Source organism: Salvelinus alpinus, chromosome 35 (genome assembly GCF_045679555.1).
Source record: "Salvelinus alpinus chromosome 35, SLU_Salpinus.1, whole genome shotgun sequence".
NCBI classification, from domain to species: Eukaryota; Metazoa; Chordata; class Actinopteri; order Salmoniformes; family Salmonidae; genus Salvelinus; species Salvelinus alpinus.
Window position 1 is genome coordinate 4,697,182 of NC_092120.1, and position 23,173 is coordinate 4,720,354.

At 48.9% G+C, this 23,173-nt stretch overlaps 1 protein-coding gene across 3 annotated transcripts in view; it reads right to left on the reverse strand.

Annotated features, from left to right (window-relative positions):
- LOC139564555 (glutamate receptor ionotropic, kainate 2) overlaps positions 1-23,173 on the reverse strand; it is a 305,593-nt gene that overhangs the window by 150,261 nt on the left and 132,159 nt on the right. The gene's annotated exons all lie outside the window — the stretch shown is intronic.

Genomic DNA, 23,173 nt, shown 5'->3' on the forward strand with positions numbered 1-23,173 from the left:
GATGTGTGTGTTTCCCCTTCCTTGACTGTGATACTATTACTAAGACTTGTGCACACATTAAAACTGCTACCTGGTATCTGTTGGTATTTGTTTCTGGGTCTATGGGTTTTATTAAAAAGGAAAAACAAATCATTCAATTCTGGTCCACCATTACAGCCTGTTACCGCACACCAGAATCAGACACAATGTGTGTGAAGCGAACGTGAAAAGCTCTCTCCCTCTCTTCCCCTCTCTCTCCCTTTTTCCCTCTCTCCCTCTTCCCCTCTATCCCTCTCCCTCTCTCCCCCTCTCCTTCTCTCCCTCTCTCCCCCTCTCCTTCTCTCCCTCTTCCCCTCTCCCCCTCTATTCCTCTTCCTCTCTCTCTCCCTCTTCCCCTCTCTCCCTCTTCCCCTCTCTCCCTCTTCCCCTCTCTCCCTCTTCCCCTCTCTCCCTCTCCCCCTCTATTCCTCTTCCCCTCTCTCTCTCTCTCCCCCTCTTTCCCTCTCCCCCTCTATTCCTCTTCCCCTCTCTCCCTCTTCCCCTCTTCCACTCTCTTCCTCTCCACCTCTATTCCTCTTCCCCTCTCTCCCTCTCTCCCTCTCTCCCTCTCTCTCCCCCTCTCTCCCTCTTCCCCACTCTCTCCCTCTTCCCCTCTCTCCCTCTCTCCCTCTTCCCCTCTCCCCCTCTCTCCCTCTTCCCCTCTTCCCCTCTCTCCCTCTCTCCCTCTTCCCCTCTCCCCCTCTATTCCTCTTCCCCTCTCTCTACCTCTTCCCCTCTCTCCCTCTTCCCCTCTCCCCCTCTATTCCTCTTCCCCTCTCTCTCCCTCTTCCCCTCTCTCCCTCTTCCCCTCTCTCCCTCTTCCCCTCTCCCCCTCTATTCCTCTTCCCCTCTCTCTCCCTCTTCCCCTCTCTCCCTCTTCCCCTCTCTCCCTCTATTCCTCTTCCCCTCTCCCCCTCTATTCCTCTTCCCCTCTCTCTCCCTCTTCCCCTCTTCCCCTCTCTCCCTCGATTCCTCTTCCCCTCTCTCCCTCTTCCCCTCTCTCCCTCTTCCCCTCTTTCCCTCTTCCCCTCTTTCCCTCTCTCCCTCTTCCCCTCTCTCCCTCTCCCCCTCTATTCCTCTTCCCCTCTCTCTCTCTCTCCCCCTCTTCCCCTCTCCCCCTCGATTCCTCTTCCCCTCTCTCCCTCTTCCCCTCTTTTCCTCTCCACCTCTATTCCTCTTCCCCTCTCTCCCTCTCTCCCTCTCTCCCTCTTCCCCTCTCCCCCTCTCCCCCTCTCTCCCTCTTCCCCACTCTCTCCCTCTTCCCCTCTCTCCCTCTTCCCCTCTATCCCTCTCCCTCTCTCCCCCTCTCCTTCTCTCCCTCTCTCCCCCTCTCCTTCTCTCCCTCTTCCCCTCTCCCCCTCTATTCCTCTTCCTCTCTCTCTCCCTCTTCCCCTCTCTCCCTCTTCCCCTCTCTCCCTCTTCCCCTCTCTCCCTCTTCCCCTCTCTCCCTCTCCCCCTCTATTCCTCTTCCCCTCTCTCTCTCTCTCCCCCTCTTTCCCTCTCCCCCTCTATTCCTCTTCCCCTCTCTCCCTCTTCCCCTCTTCCCCTCTCTTCCTCTCCACCTCTATTCCTCTTCCCCTCTCTCCCTCTCTCCCTCTCTCCCTCTTCCCCTCTCCCCCTCTCTCCCTCTTCCCCTCTCCCCCTCTCTCCCTCTTCCCCTCTTCCCCTCTCTCCCTCTCTCCCTCTTCCCCTCTCCCCCTCTATTCCTCTTCCCCTCTCTCTACCTCTTCCCCTCTCTCCCTCTTCCCCTCTCCCCCTCTATTCCTCTTCCCCTCTCTCTCCCTCTTCCCCTCTCTCCCTCTTCCCCTCTCTCCCTCTTCCCCTCTCCCCCTCTATTCCTCTTCCCCTCTCTCTCCCTCTTCCCCTCTCTCCCTCTTCCCCTCTCTCCCTCTATTCCTCTTCCCCTCTCCCCCTCTATTCCTCTTCCCCTCTCTCTCCCTCTTCCCCTCTTCCCCTCTCTCCCTCGATTCCTCTTCCCCTCTCTCCCTCTTCCCCTCTCTCCCTCTTCCCCTCTTTCCCTCTTCCCCTCTTTCCCTCTCTCCCTCTTCCCCTCTCTCCCTCTCCCCCTCTATTCCTCTTCCCCTCTCTCTCTCTCTCCCCCTCTTTCCCTCTCCCCCTCTATTCCTCTTCCCCTCTCTCCCTCTTCCCCTCTCTTCCTCTCCACCTCTATTCCTCTTCCCCTCTCTCCCTCTCTCCCTCTCTCCCTCTCTCCCTCTTCCCCTCTCCCCCTCTCCCCCTCTCTCCCTCTTCCCCACTCTCTCCCTCTTCCCCTCTCTCCCTCTCTCCCTCTTCCCCTCTCCCCCTCTCTCCCTCTTCCCCTCTCTCTCCCTCTTCCCCTCTCTCCCTCTTCCCCTCTCCCCCTCTATTCCTCTTCCCCTCTCTCCCTCTTCCCCTCTCCCCCTCTTCCCCTCTCCTCCTCTATTCCTCTTCCCCTCTCTCTCCCTCTTCCCCTCTTTCCCTCTTCCCCTCTTTCCCTCTCTCCCTCTTCCCCTCTCTCCCTCTCCCCTCTATTCCTCTTCCCCTCTCTCTCTCTCTCCCCCTCTTTCCCTCTCCCCCCCTATTCCTCTTCCCCTCTCTCCCTCTTCCCCTCTTCCCCTCTCTTCCTCTCCACCTCTATTCCTCTTCCCCTCTCTCCCTCTCTCCCTCTTCCCCACTCTCTCCCTCTTCCCCTCTCTCCCTCTTCCCCTCTCTCCCTCTTCCCCTCTCTCTCCCTCTTCCCCTCTCTCCCTCTCTCCCTCTTCCCCTCTCCCCCTCTATTCCTCTTACCCTCTCTCTACCTCTTCCCCTCTCTCCCTCTTCCCCTCTCCCCCTCTATTCCTCTTCCCCTCTCTCTCCCTCTTCCCCTCTCTCCCTCTTCCCCTCTCTCCCTCTTCCCCTCTCCCCCTATATTCCTCTTCCCCTCTCTCTCCCTCTTCCCCTCTCTCCCTCTTCCCCTCTCTCCCTCTATTCCTCTTCCCCTCTCCCCCTCTATTCCTCTTCCCCTCTCTCTCCCTCTTCCCCTCTCTCCCTCTCCCCCTCTCTCCCTCGATTCCTCTTCCCCTCTCTCCCTCTTCCCCTCTCTCCCTCTTCCCCTCTCCTCCTCTTCCCCTCTCCTCCTCTATTCCTCTTCCCCTCTCTCTCCCTCTTCCCCTCTTTCCCTCTTTCCCTCTCTCCCTCTTCCCCTCTCTCCCTCTCCCCCTCTATTCCTCTTCTCCTCTCTCTCTCTCTCCCCCTCTTTCCCTCTCCCCCTCTATTCCTCTTCCCCTCTCTCCCTCTTCCCCTCTTCCCCTCTTTTCCTCTCCACCTCTATTCCTCTTCCCCTCTCTCCCTCTCTCCCTCTCTCCCTCTCCCCCTCTCCCCCTCTCCCCCTCTCTCCCTCTTCCCCACTCTCTCCCTCTTCCCCTCTCTCCCTCTCTCCCTCTTCCCCTCTCCCCCTCTCCCCCTCTTCCCCTCTCTCTCCCTCTTCCCCTCTCTCCCTCTCTCCCTCTTCCCCTCTCCCCCTCTATTCCTCTTACCCTCTCTCTACCTCTTCCCCTCTCTCCCTCTTCCCCTCTCCCCCTCTATTCCTCTTCCCCTCTCTCTCCCTCTTCCCCTCTCTCCCTCTTCCCCTCTCTCCCTCTTCCCTCTCCCCCTCTATTCCCTCTCTCCTCTCTTTCCCTCTCTCCCTCTTCCCCTCTCTCCCTCTATTCCTCTTCCCCTCTCCCCCTCTATTCCTCTTCCCCTCTCTCTCCCTCTTCCCCTCTCTCCCTCTTCCCCTCTCTCCCTCGATTCCTCTTCCCCTCTCTCCCTCTTCCCCTCTCTCCCTCTTCCCCTCTCCCCCTCTATTCCTCTTCCCCTCTCTCTCCCTCTTCCCCTCTCTCCCTCTTCCCCTCTCTCCCTCTATTCCTCTTCCCCTCTCTCCCTCTTCCACTCTCTCTTTCTCTCCCTCTTCCCCTCTCTCCCTCGATTCCTCTTCCCCTCTCTCCCTCGAATCCTCTTCCCCTCTCTCCCTCTTCCCCTCTCTCCCTCTTCCCCTCTCTCCCTCTTCCCCTCTCTCCCTCTACTCCTCCATTACTGGATGCTATTCTGTCATACTAGAAAATGAAAAGTCCCTCCAATTTTCACTGCAAGATCATTTCCACAGAAAACATCTGTTGACAATGTCGCCTATTGAACCCATTCTCTCTATTACTGAGATGGTGATGGGTGGGCTGTTGATTGCTGTTAGTCTGTCGGGCAGGGTACTGTGCACACACACAGACACACACCCACACACAAACATAGACACACACTCCGTGTACTGCAGCATGTCTGATATTCTCAGTGGCTCCATTGTGGGGAAATTGAAGCAGCAGTGTGTGGCTGCAGATGGCTGTTATTGTGAACCAGGGGGAAACTACTGCCACCGTAATGGCTCCAGCCAGGACCCAGAATAATGGGGGAACTCAATGGAGTGTTAAATAGGAAATCATCTGTTTTCAGCCACACATTTAATGTCATTGCCTCTCACGCAGTCTTTCTCCCTCTCTTTCTTTGCCAACTTTCTCCCTTTCTTTTATCCTCTCTCTCTCTCTCTCTCTCACACACACACACACACACACACACACACACACACACACACACACACACACACACACACACACACACACACACACACACACACACACACACACACACACACACACACACACACACACACACACACACACACACACACACACACACACACACACACCTCATTGTTGTTGTTGAGGGCCCTAGGTTATCTAATCTAGCATGGGCAGTTTTTCCAATGCGTGTTCACAATAGGGCCATTTGGGCTTGTAATGTGGGTCTGTGCTCCCTCTCACTACCCTCTTCCAGACGACAAGTACCTCCCCCCAGCAGGGTTTCTCCATTAGGGACCTGATAGTCTCACCCTACCTAGTGCACATGCACGAACACACAGAGACACAGGCACGCATGCACGTGCACACACACACACACACACACACACACACACACACACACACACACACACACACACACACACACACACACACACACACACACACACACACACACACACACACACACACACACACACACACACACACACACACACACACACACACACACACACACACACACACAAACAGACCTCCTCTACCCAGATTATCTAGTCCATTTTCTCTTCTCCTTAATGGCCAAACTCATGAGGAGAGTCATCAGGCTTTATGACTTTAAAACAGGGAACAGGGAAACTGATTGAAAAACAGCAGAGTTTTGTGATAGTTAGGGTAAAAGTAATTAGCCGGGGAGAGCAGAGGTCTGAATGGGTGTGTGAATTACCCCAGGACTGGCAGGATTAGTTGTCCTTTCAGGAGAGTTCTTTGATCCTCCCTATGGTCTTCCTATGGCTTGTTTTGTCTTGAGGTGAACAGTGTGTGGTGGACAAATATCATAGAAATACAACTGTGTCTCTCCTGACTGCACAGAGATCCAGGAATTACTAATAGATAAAGCTCATAAAAACCTCCAAGCAGCAGTTGTTGTATTATTAGCTGTGCCCACAAATAGATGTAAGATGTTGGCTGTTGGTCAAAAACACATTACATCACACAGCTGCTAATTTTAGCTCCTCTCTAAAGGCCCTTTCTGAAAATAACAAAATCTATAATTTCATACTCCACTTCTCTCACTTCTTGCTCTCCTGTAATCCACACTGAACAGATCTCACATCTCACACCTAACTAGAGACTTGTCTCCCAGAGGTTGCAGCAATGCACGCAGGCGCACACACACACACACACACACACACACACACACACACACACACACACACACACACACACACACACACACACACACACACACACACACACACACACACACACACACACACACACACACACACACACGCACAAACATAGAGTCTAGCAGATCACCGTCGCCTGCCATCAGGTTGCTACCATGAGGAATCGCCGCAGGCTGAGCAAAACCTTTTCACTTCACTGCACTGTCACACTCCCACTGGAGGAGTACAGTCTAAAAGCAGCAGCAGCAACTGGAAGAAAAAGGAAGAAAAACGGTTTGTTCCTTTATAAGATTTATTTGAGAGAGGTAAGCTTTGGTTTTTATACCTTCAGGTACTTTGACTGTAGCTGAGTGAGTTTGCTTTCATGTTCCGTGAAAATCCCATCTTGTAAAAAGAAGAAGAGTCTCAAGATCAAGCTGCTTCACATTCTTGCTGTGTGTCTGTTTTATTGTCTCTCTTCATTTCTGCTAGAGCCCCCTTCTCCATTCTTTCACCCACCAGTACAGACAGGACCCACGGGGCAGATTGGACACCTGGTCCTATTCATTTGGACACACTGTCGCAAAACATTTTGAAACGGAAAACAAAAACAAGCGTTTCTGATTGGACCTGTTCTGGTGATCCTTCCCCATTTTAGTCCGTTTTCTTCCGTTTTGTGCCTAATGAATATGATCGTGGAAAGTGACTAAATAGTTAATCTGTCTAATTGATTTTCTCTCTTTAATAAGAGGACACTGACTGCAAGGAGGGAGCACTGGGGCCATTTCATTAACTCTGAACTCTGAACCTTAAATGACGCCATCCCTTATTTGACCCTCAGGACAATATGACAGGACCATTATACATTATGTTTAAGAACTATACCAATGTGGAATTGAACTGGTCATCCAAGACTACATTACCCTTCAAAATGTAACCAACTGTTTGATTGGACAGGTCATCTGTTTGCCCACAGTACATAAGGTAGTGTTATTTTCTAAGTGAACTTTAATTTACATAACAGAGGTCTAATAATAGTCTAATGTTAGCTTGGCGTGCGCGAGATGTGTTGTTAGGGGGACTTGGACGAGGATTTTGAATAGACAGTCTATTCTAAACCTCCAGCTCTTGTGAGTCAGTCATTGTGAGCCTAACAGTAAATTGCGGCACTTCTTTACACATTCTTGGTATTATTGCCAGAATAAATGTGAATTGGATAATATCCATCGCAAAGCTAGGACTGTGGTAGTATCTTTTCTTATTGAATTTTGCATGAGATGTTTATCATGGTGGCTCATCACCCGATCCTGTATTCTAACATGACTGTGACCTTGTATTGAATATATTTCATTCAAACAACTAAGAAAATGTCCTCCAGGCCCTGCCTATAATCCTGGAAGTAAGGGATTGAATAGAAGAAGAATGTCTCTGCTCTATAACACCGAAAGAAGCCCTGTGCGCAGCTGTCTGATGAGAGGCCCTTTCAGTCAAAGTAAGAAAAGAGTCAAAGTGAGACCATGCCATCAGATTCCCTTTGGCTTTCATGATGTCTTTTTGTTTTGAAGAGGAGGAAGGTAGCCCAGAGGCCTTGTTTTTGAGCTCTCTTTGTACATGCATGTGTGTTTATGTGCATGTGTGTGTGTACATGTCTGAGCAGCTGCAGGTTTATACCTGACTCACCCGTGGCTCACAGCGACATTACATCCCTGAACAACAAAACACTGCATCATGGGTAATTCTGAGAGAACGTTGTGGGTACTGATGAGAGTGACCACTTGAACGTGTATTATTGTGTGAGAACTAGATTAGTTTGATATCAAAATCTGTGTTATCTGTATAGCTCATTCTTACCATAAACCCTGTGGGAGTTACAACTGTTCAGATTATGTGAGTGAGATTAGTCCTGACAGTGCAGTGCAGTAAAGGGGGTTCCACACACATACCCCCCCTCCCTCTCTCTTCCCCCTCCACCCCCTCTCACCCCCCTCCTCCCTCCTGCGTACCATTTGATCTCAGCTCTCAGGAACATAAATTAGTTTTTAAGTCTTTAAGAGGAGCTATTCCAATTAAAAAGAGCCCCACTCTGTCAGGCATACAAATGCTGCCCAGGCCAGCCTTGAATAGGGTCTGCTGCAGACTACAGACATGAAGCCGCAGAGCAGAGAGCTATACAGTGTGTGTGCGTGCGTTCGTGCTTGCGTGCAGAACCAGAGTGCTTAACTAGCAGAATCCAGCGTGGTGTGACAAAGACACAGCATCAGGAGAAATAATAGCCTTAAACACTCAACTGAATCTGGTGGTTTCCCCAGCAACGATAGATAATGAGCAAGAAGAGGAATCTGCTCCAAGGGCTCTCTGAGCGGAGCTACAGTTTAATATGTATGTTTATAATGAGCATCGGTTATACAGGATGTGGCTAAAATATATGTCAAATGATACGAGCAGCAATTTCAGTGTAATGTATAAAATACCAAACATGGAATATGACATTTTTTGAAATTTGAATAACGTCGTACCACGTGGCATACCACGTGTCTTGCTGTTTACAATGACCTTCAACAAAGGTTAGTATATATACTGTCTAGATGAATGTCAAAGCAAATGGAACAGGATTCAAGACTGTACTGAGCTTTGAGTGCATCAATACATTGAGGTCATTCTGCAGAGGAGGAAAGGTGAATCCCTTTACCTGCCACTGTCTCTCTCTGTTATAAAGCTGTGCCCTGTTATGATGCTGGATGTAGCCTTGAACTATACTTGAAGAGTTTCTTTGCAAAACACATTATATTCATTTTCAGAAATGTTGGTAAATGAGCTTTTATTGATTAAAGAACTTATGAAAGAGATTGGTGTGTTTTTTCACTATCTAATCGTGGCATGGGGTTTTTCAATGACCAATATATATTTGTTTGAAACCTATCACTTAATGGGTTCATTTCAGAGAGAAAAATAAAGTGTTTTTGCGAAACGCTATATATCCGCCCAGAGAAATAAGTAGTACTGCTACAGTAGATTTTACACAGTCAAATGTAACAAATAGCTACATTTTTATAAAGAACTGTACAAATGATACATTTGTAACATCAATATAAAAAATTAAAAATGAATCAATACTGTAACATGAGATCTATATCTTTGTAACGATACTCTAAATCCTCCTCCTCCTCAGACGAGGAGAGGAGAGAGGGATCTGAAGACCAATGTGCAGCGAGGTATGATGACATGATTTATTTAAGACACGACAAAACAACGAAGACAGAAAACGAACTATACTTGAATAAACTACAAAACAAATAAACGATGAAAACAGACCTGGACACGAACTTACATATAACGTGAAGAACGCACGAACAGGTACACGACTACAAACAAACGCTACAGTCCCGTGTGGCACGAACATACATACAGACACAGGAGACAACCACCCACAACGAACACTGTGAAACAACCTACCTAAATATGACTCTCAATTAGAGGAACGCCAAACACCTGCCTCTAATTGAGAGCCATACCAGGCAACCCTTAAACCAACATAGAAACAGACAACATAGAATGCCCACCCAAACTCACGTCCTGACCAACTAACACATACAACAAACTAACAGAAATAGGTCAGGAACGTGACATAACCCCCCCCTTAAGGTGCGAACTCCGGGCGCACCAGCACAAAGTCTAGGGGAGGGTCTGGGTGGGCATCTGACCACGGTGGTGGCTCAGGCTCCGGACGCTGTCCCCACACCACCATAGTCACTCCCCGCTTCTGTATCCCCCTCCCAATGACCACCCTCCAACTAAACCCACCTAAATGAAGGGGCAGCATCGGGATAAGGGGCAGCAGCTCCGGGATAAGGGGCAGCAGGTCCTGGCTGAGGGACTCTGGCAGGTCCTGGCTGAGGGACTCTGGCAGGTCCTGGCTGAGGGACTCCGGCAGGTCCTGGCTGAGGGACTCCGGCAGGTCCTGGCTGAGGGACTCCGGCAGGTCCTGGCTGAGGGACTCCGGCAGGTCCGGGCTGAGGGACTCCGGCAGGTCCGGGCTGAGGGACTCCGGCAGGTCCGGGCTGAGGGACTCCGGCAGGTCCGGGCTGAGGGACTCCGGCAGGTCCGGGCTGAGGGACTCCGGCAGGTCCTGGCTGAGGGACTCCGGCAGGTCCTGGCTGAGGGACTCCGGCAGGTCCTGGCTGAGGGACTCCGGCAGGTCCTGGCTGAGGGACTCCGGCTGATCCGGTCTGGCGGAAGGCTCTGGCTGATCCGGTCTGGCGGAAGGCTCTGGCTGATCCGGTCTGGCGGAAGGCTCTGGCTGATCCGGTCTGGCGGAAGGCTCTGGCTGATCCGGTCTGGCGGAAGGCTCTGGCTGATCCGGTCTGGCGGAAGGCTCTGGCTGATCCGGTCTGGCGGAAGGCTCTGGCTGATCCGGTCTGGCGGAAGGCTCTGGCTGATCCGGTCTGGCGGACGGCTCTAGCGGCTCCTGTCTGGCGGACGGCTCTAGCGGCTCCTGTCTGGCGGACGGCTCTGTAGGCTCATGGCAGACGGGCGGCTTTGCAGGCTCATGGCAGACGGGCGGCTTTGCAGGCTCATGGCAGACGGGCGGCTTTGCAGGCTCATGGCAGACGGGCAGTTCAGGCGCCGTTGGGCAGACGGGCAGTTCAGGCGCCGTTGGGCAGACGGGCAGTTCAGGCGCCGTTGGGCAGACGGGCAGTTCAGGCGCCGTTGGGCAGACGGGCAGTTCAGGCGCCGTTGGGCAGATGGGCAGTTCAGACGCCGCTGGGCAGACGGGCACACCTGTAGGGAGGAGACGGAGAGACAGCCTGGTGCGTGGGGCTGCCACAGGACCCACCAGGCTGGAGAGACCTACAGGAGGCTTGATGTTAAGAGGCACCTGAAGGACCGGGCTGTGGGGGAGTACTGGAGCTCTGGTGCGCAGCCTTGGCACCACTCCCCCAGGCTGGAATACTACACCAGCCCGTACCCTCCAGAGTGCAGGCACAGGTTGAACCGGGCTGTGGATGAGCACTGGAGATCTAGTGCCTACTACGCGCACTTCTCTCTTAGGCTCCACTACCACATTTGCCCGGTACGAGCGGAGCGTAGGCATAGGACGCACTGCACCCTCCCAGCGCTCCGGAGACACAGCACGCAGAGCCGGCGCAGGATACCCTGGACCGAAACTGCGTACCGGAGACCAGACGCGCTGAGCAGGCACAATACGCCCCGGCTGGATGCCCACACTCACATGACACTTTCGGGGGGCTGCTCTATAGCGCACCGGGCTATGGGCACGCACTTGCGACACCGTGCGCTTAACCGCATAACACGGTGCCTGACCAGTGACGCGTTGCTTATAATAAGCACGAGGAGTGCGCTCAGGTCTGCTACCTGGCTTAGCCACACTCCTCTCTAGCCCCCCCCCAAAAAAAATTCTGGGGTTGCCTCTCGTACCTGTCCCGCTGCCGTGCTGCCTCCTCATATCGCCGCCGCTCAGCTTTCGCTTCCTCCAGCTCAGCTTTGGGGCGGCGATACTCCCCAGCCTGTGCCCAGGGTCCTTCTCCGTTCAAGATCTCCTCCCATGTCCATGAATCCTGGGATCTCTGCGGTTGCTGTCGCTGCCCTTTTCCCCGCTGCTTGGTTCTGGTAATTTGGTGGGTGGTTCTGTAACGATACTCTAAATCCTCCTCCTCCTCAGACGAGGAGAGGAGAGAGGGATCTGAAGACCAATGTGCAGCGAGGTATGATGACATGATTTATTTAAGACACGACAAAACAACGAAGACAGAAAACGAACTATACTTGAATAAACTACAAAACAAATAAACGATGAAAACAGACCTGGACACGAACTTACATATAACGTGAAGAACGCACGAACAGGTACACGACTACAAACAAACGCTACAGTCCCGTGTGGCACGAACATACATACAGACACAGGAGACAACCACCCACAACGAACACTGTGAAACAACCTACCTAAATATGACTCTCAATTAGAGGAACGCCAAACACCTGCCTCTAATTGAGAGCCATACCAGGCAACCCTTAAACCAACATAGAAACAGACAACATAGAATGCCCACCCAAACTCACGTCCTGACCAACTAACACATACAACAAACTAACAGAAATAGGTCAGGAACGTGACAATCTTCATTAAATAGTACCCGCAAAACACCAGTGTCAACGTCAACAGTGAAGAGGCGACTCCGGGATGCTTGCCTTCTAGGCAGAGTTGCAAAGCCATATCTCAGACTGGCCAATAAAACGAAAAGATTAAGATGGGCAAAAGAACACAGACTCTGGACAGAGGAACTCTGCCTCGAAGGCCAGTATCCCGGAGTTGCCTCTTCACTGTTGACGTTAAGACTGGTGTTTTGCGGGTACTCTTCAATGAAGCTGCCAGTTGAGGACTTGTGAGGCGTCTGTTTCTCAAACTAGACACTCTAATGTACTTGCCCTCTTGCTCAGTTGTGCCCCTGGGTTCTCCCACTCCTCTTTCTATTCTGGTTAGAGCCAGTTTGTGCTGTTCTGTGAAGGGAGTATTACACAGCGTTGTACGAGATCTTCAGTTTCTTGGAAATGTATCGCATGGAATAGCCTTAATTTCTCAGAACAAGAATAGACTGACGAGTTTCAGAAGAAAGTTTTGTTTCTGCCCATTTTGAGTCTGTAATCGAACCCACAAATGCTGATGTTCCAGATACTCAACTAGTCTAAAGAAGGCCAGTTTTATTGATTCTTTAATCAGGACAACAGTTTTCATCTGCGCTAACATAATTGCAAAAGGGTTTTCTAATGATCAATTAGCCTTTTAAAGTGATAATCTTGGATTAGCTAACACAACGTGCCATTGGAACACAGGAGTGATGGTTGCTGATAATGGGCCTCTGTCCGCCTATGTAGATGTTCCATAAAATAATTGTCATTTACAACATTAACAATGTCTACACGCTATTTCTGATCAATTTGATGTTATTTTAATGGACAAAAAAATTGCTTTTCTTACAAAAACAAGGACATTTCTAAGTGACCCCAAACTTTTGAACGGTAGTGTAAGTCATTTAGCAGATGCTCTTATCCAGAGCGACTTTGATCTTAAGATAGCTAGGTGAGACATCCACCTATCACAGTCAAATATACAGGATACAAACATTCCAAAGAACACATTTTAATACACATCTATAATCTATGAATGTCACGGCCGTCGAAAGAACTGGACCAAAGTGCAGCGTTGTGAGCGTACATTTTCTTTTAAAATGTCGCCAACAAAACAAGAAACAAAATGAACAACTGTGCAGCTGACGAGGGCTATAGTGCCACTAACAAAGATAACTGCCCACACTGAAAGGAGGGAAAAAGAGCTACCTAAGTATGATTCCCAATCAGAGACAACGATAGACAGCTGTCCCTGATTGAGAACCATGCCCGGCCAAAACATAGAAATAAAGAAACATAGAAAACAAAACATAGAATGCCCACCCCAAATCACACCCTGACCAAACCAACTAGAGACATAAAAAGGCTCTCTAAGGTCAGGGCGTGACAATGAATAAAATATCTGAGAACATAAATATTTGATCTGAGAAAATAAATATTTGACTGTACCCAGAAGTAATAATTTCTGATGAAAAAACACAAATGTGAACAATTGGTGGATATATCATTTTGGAAATAAACTCTTCACTTACTCTATAGACATGGCAATGTCAATCACTGCTTTTTCTCCAGCGTTTCTTTCATCCGTCCTCTGACTTTCTTTCTCTCTCTCGCTATCTCTCTTACTTTCTCTGTGTATAGGCAAGTTATTGTTATTCACTGTGTATTTATTCCTTGTTTTATATATTTTTAAACTTTTCTATACTCTTTCTATATATTTAAATATATATATATATCTTCTTCCCTGTCCCTCTTTCTCTCTCCCTCTCCCTCTCTCTTTCTTCTTTTCCTTCTCTCTCTCTCTCTTTCCCATAACCCGCCTCTCTCTGAGCACTCGTCAGTGTTGGATCTACAGTAACTCTGGCAGGCGGAGGGAGGAAGGAACTTCAGGATAGAGATCTGCCACTGTCGCTGTGTTTAATCAGGGTGGGTAGCCAGAGCAGCACATGGCTGGGAGCAGTGCACTGTGGGTAACTGATCTAATGATGGCTCGTGACGCTGACTGGAGTTGAGCCGGGCTGAGACCGTCAGCTCATTACAGATGCAACGTCACTCCCAGAAATACTCAAAGACAGAGAAATATTGAAAAGGAGAAGGATGATGAGAAAATGACAGGGAGGATGAAAAGAGGAGCGGGTGGATGAGGAAAGGAGAGGGAGGATAAGGAAAGGAGAGGGAGGATGAGGAAAGGAGAGGGAGGATAAGGAAAGGAGAGGGAGGATAAGGAAAGGAGAGGGAGGATGAGGAAAGGAGAGGGAGGATGATGATAGCAGAGGGGGATTAGGAAAGGAGGTGAAGGATGAGGAAAGGAGAGGGAGGATGAGGAAAGGAGCGAGCGGATGAGGAAAAGAGAGGGAGGATGAGGAAAGGAGAGGGAGGATGAGGAAAGGAGAGGGGGGATGAGGAAAGGAGAGGGAGGATAAGGAAAGGAGAGGGAGGGAGGATGAGGAAAGGAGAGGGAGGGAGGATGAGGAAAGGAGAGGGAGGATGAGGAAAGGAGATGGAGGATGAGAACAAAATGCTGATGACCTTCTCAAAACCCAAACACTGGCGGGTTTTGTTGTTATACACATGGGACCTTACAACCCATACCATCAGTATGAAGGATACCGATGTTATGCAGACAGTCAAACAGATATTCAAATTTGTGAATTCTGTCCTGAGTTCAAATGACATTACATACACTGAGTGTACAAAACATTAGGAACACCTGCTCTTTCCATGACATAGACTGACCAAATTCAATCAGTGTAGATGAAGGGGAGGAGACAGGTTAATAAAGAAGGATTTTTAATCCTTGAGACAATTGAGACATGGATTGTGTATGTGTGCCATTCAGAGGGTGAATGGTGAGGACAAAAGATTTAAGTGCCTTTGAACGGGGTATGGTAGTAGGTGCCAGATGCACCGGTTTGAGTGTGTCAAGAACTTCAACGCTGCTCAGTTTCCCATGTGTATCAAGAATGGTCCACCACCCAAAGGACATCCAGCCAACTTGACACAACTGTGGGAAGCATTGGAGTCAACATGGGCCAGCATCCCTGTGGAACACTTTCAACACCTTGTAGATTCCATGCCCTGATGAATTGAGGCTGTTCTGAGGGCAAAGGGGGGTGCAACTCAACATTAAGAAAGTGTTCCTAATGTTTTGAGCACTCAGTGTTTAGGGGGGGGGGGGGGGGGGGTTATAAGAGTTAGATATAGAGTCAGATCCTTAACATGGAGATATTTCACATGGTTCAGACTGAGAGTAGAAGTTTGATAATGGGAGAGAGTAACATGGCTCATAGCTCTCAGGGGAGCAGTGGGATGATGTGTGGAGCTGGCAGCAGTACCTGGAGGAGAGGAGACCTAGTCAGTTGTGTGTGTCTTCCACATTTAACCCAACCCCTCTGAATCAGAGAAGTGCGAGGGGCTGCCTTAATCCGCTGTCGGGGGTTTACTGCCTTGCTCAAGGGCAGAACGGTTAATGGCCCAACGCTCTTAACCACTAGGCTACTTGCCGACCCTGACAGAGAGGAGAGGGAAACAGGAAAGGGGATAGAGGAGAAGAGAGGAGAGGGGTGGATGGATGGAGGAGAGGGTGATGGTGGAAAGGAGAAGGGGGATAGAGGAGAGGAGAAGGGGATGTCAGAGTGGGGGGATGGGGTATTGGGGGATAACGACATGCCAGCCTTTTTTCCAAAGTCTAGATTATCACTCCGTTTCCGCAGTAACCCATCTCCAGGGTCACCTGTCTATGCTGGAACCTGGCGGCGATATCGTGGGGCACATAGTTATTAATGCAGCCCTGTGTCTGTGCACACTGCATGTGACACCGGCTACGCTTCCAAACAAACACACACCCACTACACATACACACACCTGCACACACACACACACATACCATCAGCATGCTACACACAGCCACTACAGCGCCAACAACAAACGACAGCAGCTCATCCAGAACACAAAATGGACACATACTCTGTATTTATAGCTCTAAGTTTTAACTGGGCTAAAGTCTGCTTACACTGATTGGACTAAAGAATAGGATTTATAACCAATTAGATTCAAGATGTTTCAATAAATGTTGTGGTATAATATAGTAAAATCTTGTCAAATGGTAATCCAATAGGAAGACCTAAAACCACCCACACAGTGTGTGCTTTGCAGAGGTATTGAATGGGATAAAGGATGAGAATGGTCTAGCTTTGGGTCATCTCAGTGGCAGTAGAGCCTCTGGCCTTGGGAGACTGTCTGTCTCTGCCAGCTACCACACATGCCAACCAGCTCCCCGAATAATGCCCACGCATACTCCACTTTCAAATTCCTCTCCCCGCATGTGGACAGATGCAGCGCCAAATCCCAAATCCAAGACCCTTAGCCACAAAAAGAGTGAGCTGGCCTGAAATACAGAGAGAGGCAGACGGCCACAGCTTAGATAGAGGAGCTTCATCTGTGGGGTGCAGAAATTGGGTTCAAATGGGGTTCATCACAAAACCAAGACTGAAGAGGATGTCAATATCTGGTAAAGAAATATCGCTCCCTCCCATATAAACTCAGCAAATTTATTTCCTTCCCTTTTTCAGGACCCTGTCTTTCAAAAATCATTCGTAAAAATCCAAATAACTTCACAGATCTTCATTGTAAAGGGTTTTAAACTGTTTCCCATGCTTGTTCAATGAACCAAAAACAATTAATGAACCTGCACCTGTGGAATGGTCATTAAGACACTAACAGCTTACAGACGGTAGGCAATTAAGGTCACAGTTATGAAAACTTAGGACACTAAAGAGGCCTTTCTACTGACTCTGAAAAACACCAAAAGAAAGATGCCCAGGGTCCCTGCTCATCTGCGTGAACGTGCCTTAGGCATGCTGCAAGGAGGCATGAGGACTGCAGATGTGGCCAGGGCAATAAATTGTAATGTCCGTACTGTGAGACGCCTAAGACAGCGCTACCGGAAGACAGGTCGGACAGCTGATCGTCCTCGCAGTGGCAGACCACGTGTAACAACACCTGAACAGGATCGGTACATCCGAACATCACACCTGCGCGACAGGTACAGAATGGCAACAACAACTGCATGAGTTACACCAGGAACACACAATCCTTCCATCAGTGATCAGACTGTCCGCAATAGGCTGAGAGAGGCTGGACTGAGGACTTGTAGGACTGTTGTAAGGAAGGTCTTCACCAGACATCAACGGCAACAACGTCACCTATGGGCACAAACCCACCGTCGCTGGACCAGTCAGGACTGGCAAAAAGTGCTCTTCACTGACGAGTCACAGTTTTATCTCACCAGGGGTGATGGTCAGATTTGCGTTTATCGTCGAAGGAATGAGCGTTACACAGAGGCCTGTACTCTGGTGCGGGATCGATTTGGAGGTGGAGGGTCTGTCATGGTCTGGGGCCGTGTGTCACAGCATCACCGGACTGAGCTTGTTGTCATTGCAGGCAATCTCAACGCTGTGTGTTACAGGGAAGACATCCTCCTCCCTCATGTGGTACCCTTCCTGCAGGCTCATCCTGACATGACCCTCCAGCATGACAATGGTACCAGCCATACTGCTCATTCTGTGAGTGATGTCAGTGTTCTGCCATGGCCAGCGAAGAGCCCGGATCTAAATCCCATTGAGCACGTCAGGGACCTGTTGGATAGGAGGGTGAGGGCTAGGGCCATTCCCCCCAGAAATGTCCGGAACCTTGCAGGTGCCTTGGTGGAAGAGTGGGGTAACATCTCACAGCAAGAATTTGCAAATCTGGTGCAGTCCATGAGGAGGCAATGCACTGCAGTACTTAATGCAGCTGGTGGCCACACCAGATACTGACTGTTACTTTTGATTTTGACCCCTTTGTTCATGGACACATTATTCAATTTCTGTTAGTCACATGTCTGTGGAACTTGTTCAGTTTATGCCTCAGTTGTTGAATCTTGTTATGTTCATACAAATATTTACACATATTACGTTTGCAGATAGAGCGGATGGCAACACATGTCACGTTAGAATGACGCCATCTGTCGGAAGACAATGGGGGTTGACCCTGCTGGTCAGGTCTGTTCAGGGCTTGTCCAGCAGCCTGCTACCTGGCCAGAGTCAGCTCCCCTCTCTCCGGCAGGCAGCAGCCAGGTTCTCCGCCCCTTGCTGCCACTCAGGGAGATCGCCATGGTGACGGCGTGATGGACAGGTTGATCAGGAGAAGGCGCTGAGCCGAGGGGACGGCTAAGAGAGAAAAGAATAATGAATCTCTCAATCTCTCCTCACTATTCTCTCTCTCTCTCTCTCTCTCTCTCCTCCGTTTTCTCAATCTTTCTCCTTCTCCATTCAACCGGTCTCTTTCTCTCTGTCTCGATACTCTCTCTATGTCTGTTTCATTCTTCACATCTGGAAGAGTTTCTGCCAGTCTTTCAGTCTGCTATATGATGTATGTGTATGGCTGTTTGAGTGATGGTTGAGTAATGTGATTCCACATGTGTTTGACTGCTGTTATTGAGAAGTATTTTCCCATTTCCGCTAAAGCCGGACATGTAATGATAGCCTAGATGTCAAATCACAAAATGGCATCCCACCCAGTAGCACAGATGTGTCCATTTGAATTTGCCCTGGATCTATGTCTATCGTTCTTCATGGGAAAAGTATTGGTATGATTACAGATGGTGTGGTCGCTAGGTTTCCATTACATGAACACCATTTTATCCTCAAATTCCTGACATAAACAAAACAGCGGCCAACTACATTCAAATCGTGGGGTTAGGTATCTGCCCTGACCCAAAGAGAGAGCTGGTTAAAAGGTAATGCCTCCCCTCTCCAACTCAAGACAGGGAAATACATTGTAGGATGTATGGTCATGCCTGTGAGTTTTTGGAATCTCCTTGAGAGTAGCCTAGCTGCCTCAGAGTGAAACAGACAGAAGCTAAAGCAATTAGCAAGCAGGACAAATTATGCTAATGAGCCCGTAGGACTTGTTAGGTCATTTTCATTATGCGTGTTAAGCCGTGACAGGGCAGGACTTCCTTCTCCAAAGGAAGATGAATTGTAGCATAAAGAAATGAGGTGCAGAATGAAGCTTTCTGGAAACCACACACCCTGAGGCTGCATTCATCGTAGCTGGGGATTTTAACAAGGCTAATCTGAAAACAAAACTCCTTAAATTCTATCAGCATATCGATTGTGCTACCAGGGCTGGTAAAACCTTGGATAATTGTTATACTAACTTCCGTGACGCATATAAGGCCCTCCCCCGCCCTCCTTTCGGAAAAGCTGACCACGACTCCATTTTGTTGCTTCCAGCCTACAAACAGAAAGCTCCCGCGCTCAGGTCTGTTCAACGCTGGTCCGACCAATCTGATTCCACGCTTCAAGACTGCTTCGATCACGTGGATTGGAATGTGTTCCGCATTGCGTCCAACAACAACATTGACGAATACGTTGATTCGGTGAGCGAGTTCATTAGAAAGTGCATTGACGATGTCGTACCCACAGCAACGATTAAAACATTCCCAAACCAGAAACCGTGGATTGATGGCAGCATTCGCGTGAAACTGAAAGCGCGAACCACTGCTTTTAACCAGGGCAAGGTGACCGGAAACATGACCGAATACAAACAATGTAGCTATTCCCTCCGCAAGGCAATCAAACAAGCTAAGTGCCAGTATAGAGACAAAGTAGAGTCGCAATTCAACAGCTCAGACACAAGAGGTATGTGGGAGGGTCTACAGTCAATCACGGATTACAAAAAGAAAACCAGCCCCGTCGCGGAACAGGATGTCTTGCTCCCAGACAGACTAAATAACTTTTTTGCTCGCTTTGAGGACAATACAGTGCCACTGACACGGCCCGCTACCAAAACCTGCGGGCTCTAATTCACTGCAGCCGAGGTGAGTAAAACATTTAAACGTGTTAACCCTCGCAAGGCTGCAGGCCCAGACGGCATTCCCAGCCGCGTCCTCAGAGCATGCGCAGACCAGCTGGCTGGTGTGTTTAAGGACATATTCAATCAATCCTTATCCCAGTCTGCTGTTCCCACATGCTTCAAGAGGGCCACCATTGTTCCTGTTCCCAAGAAAGCTAAGGTAACTGAACTAAATGAATATCGCCCCGTAGCACTCACTTCCGTCATCATGAAGTGCTTTGAGAGACTAGTCAAGGACCATATCACCTCCACCCTACCTGACACCCTAGACCCACTCCAATTTGCTTACCGACCCAATAGGTCCACAGACGACGCAATCGTAACCACACTGCACACTGCCCTAACCCATCTGGACAAGAGGAATACCTATGTGAGAATGCTGTTCATCGATTACAGCTCAGCATTTAACACCATAGTACCCTCCAAACTCGTCATCAAGCTCGAGACCCTGGGTCTGGGTCCTGGACTTCCTGACGGGCCGCCCCCAGGTGGTGAGGGTAGGTAACAACATCTCCATCCCGCTGATCCTCAACACTGGGGCCCCACAAGGGTGCGTTCTGAGCCCTCTCCTGTACTCCCTGTTCACCCACGACTGCGTGGCCATGCACGCCTCCAACTCAATCATCAAGTTTGCGGACGACACTACAGTGGTAGGCTTGATTACCAACAACGACGAGACGGCCTACAGGGAGGAGGTGAGGGCCCTCGGAGTGTGGTGTCAGGAAAATAACCTCACACTCAACGTCAACAAAACAAAGGAGATTATTGTGGACTTCAGGAAACAGCAGAGGGAGCACCCCCCTATCCACATCGACGGGACAGTAGTGGAGAGGGTAGTAAGTTTTAAGTTCCTCGGTGTACACATCACGGACAAACTGAATTGGTCCACCCACACAGACAGCGTTGTGAAGAAGGCGCAGCAGCGCCTCTTCAACCTCAGGAGGCTGAAGAAATTTGGCTTGTCACCAAAAGCACTCACAAACTTCTACAGGTCTGCACAACGCATCACCAGGGGCAAACTACCTGCCCTCCAGGACACCTACACCACCCGATGTCACAGGAAGGCCATAAAGATCTTCAAGGACAAAACCCACCCGAGCCACTGCCTGTTCACCCCACTATCATCCAGAAGGCGAGGTCAGTACAGGTGCATCAAAGCAGGGACCGAGAGACTGAAAAACAGCTTCTATCTCAAGGCCATCAGACTGTTAAACAGCCACCACTAACATTTAGTGGCCGCTGCCAACATACTGACTCAACTCCAGCCACTATAATAATGGGAATTGATGGAAATTATGTAAAAATGTATCACTAGCCACTTTAAACAATGCCACTTAATATAATGTTTACATACCCTACATTACTCATCTCATATGTATATGTATATACTGTACTCTATATCATCTACTGCATCTTGCCATCTTTATGTAATACATGTATCACTAGCCACTTTAAACTATGCCACTTTATGTTTACATACCCTACATTACTCATCTCATATGTATAGACTGTACTCTATACCATCTACTGCATCTTGCCTATGCCATTCTGTACCATCACTCATTCATATATCTTTATGTACATATTCTTTATCCCTTTACACTTGTGTGTATAAGGTAGTAGTTGTGGAATTGTTAGGTTAGATTACTTGTTGGTTATTACTGCATTGTCGGAACTAGAAGCACAAGCATTTCGCTACACTCGCATTAACATCTGCTAACCATGTGTATGTGACAAATAACATTTAATTTGATTTGATTTATTATTCAGCATTGCAGCACACAAACAAATCCAGAAAAAAAGAGGAGACAAAAACATCCTGGGGTGAAAATGAAAATTCGCCGGTTTAATCATTATCTTCTTTGGCCCTGGGGTTTGTTTCTGAGGTTTTACAGGCGACAGGAATCTTTCGTGAGTCACAGCCAAATAAGGCAGGCACTGAGATCAATTTAAGCCGAAATAACAAGGCTGTAGCCAAGCTAGGTGGGAGAGGACCACCTCTCTCTAATCTCTCAGAGCGCTCTGTTCTGCAGATCAAACAGTAGGAGAGGAACCGGGATTAAATCACACAGAAATGTCACATCTAAAGTGTTTAAAGTTGTTTTAAAAACCTGGTGCCTGAACCAGGATTTGTCTATCTCTTCACCTCTTTTTGCTGGATATGATTTTGCCTGTTTTCCATCTACTCTCCATTCTTTCCAACATCATTAGTAGAAAAAAAATGATCCATCCACACACAAACACACAAATACACACAAAGAAATACACAACATTTCCATAGGGTTTCAAACAATACTCTTTGAAAGCGGTGGGCCCAAAAAAAGAGCTGTATAAAAATAGCTGAGTCTTTGTATTGCTCTGGGTGTAATCTGTCATGATCGCCAGTCTATAAGTTACATCAGCGGTTCAGTACTTAAGCATACAAGACTGTAAATACAGCTCAGAAATGAAGCCGTTAATCAAACGTTTACGGAACCTTTCGCCATGTCAATATGCATTAGCTGCTGACTGATTGCCATTTGTCTAATGAATCAATCCCCGCCTTCCAACTATGCCATTAATTCCCTAATGAGTGGGGTCACAGCACTGTCCTCCCCTGGAATAAATCTTCTGATGCCTCTGATCCAAAAACAACAGTCTTATGAAGTAATACTCATTCAGCCTTATAGACTACATAAGGAACAGATGGGAACACAAACAGCTGTTAGAGGGCTTTGCAGTTGTCCTTGCCACTACAAATAGTGGAGTGGAGACCTATTGATCTGAGAGAGCTAATTTATGTACATGCGTGTGGAGGGCAAAGCACCAAGTCAGTTGATTCCTTAGGTTTCAATTGACTATGTGTCAGAGAAATACATCAACTGCCCCCAGTCTATTGGAGGCCTCCAGAGAGAAGCACCACCAACTGACCCACTAATCCAACAAAAGACTCTTACAAAGAGGCAAACCGGTCTAAGATACAGGTCAACCCTGGAACTAACTCTTCAGCAAGGTTCCTTGAACCTTAAAGGAAGCTCTCTATCCTCAGTGGCAATCCACAGCTATCAACACCCAGCCAGCATCCGCTTCCCTCCAAATGGAATATGACCAGTCAGTCCAGCCATATGTCACTTTTAGCACCTTAACAGTTGTTCTGGAATGAATCTGGAACCCTAATTCCAGTCATCTCTCTCCCTTTCTCTCCATCTCTCTCACTCTCACTCTCTCGCCCTCCCTGTCCTCCCTCTCTCCTTGTCTCTGGTGAGTTCATATTTTGGCAGTGCTCCCAGATAAGAGAGAGTAGCGGTGTAGCAGGACTGCTGTAGAACAGTCATTACTGGCTGTGTGCTGTTATCAGAGAGGGGTTGGATCCATTCAATAGGAGGCATGTTATCA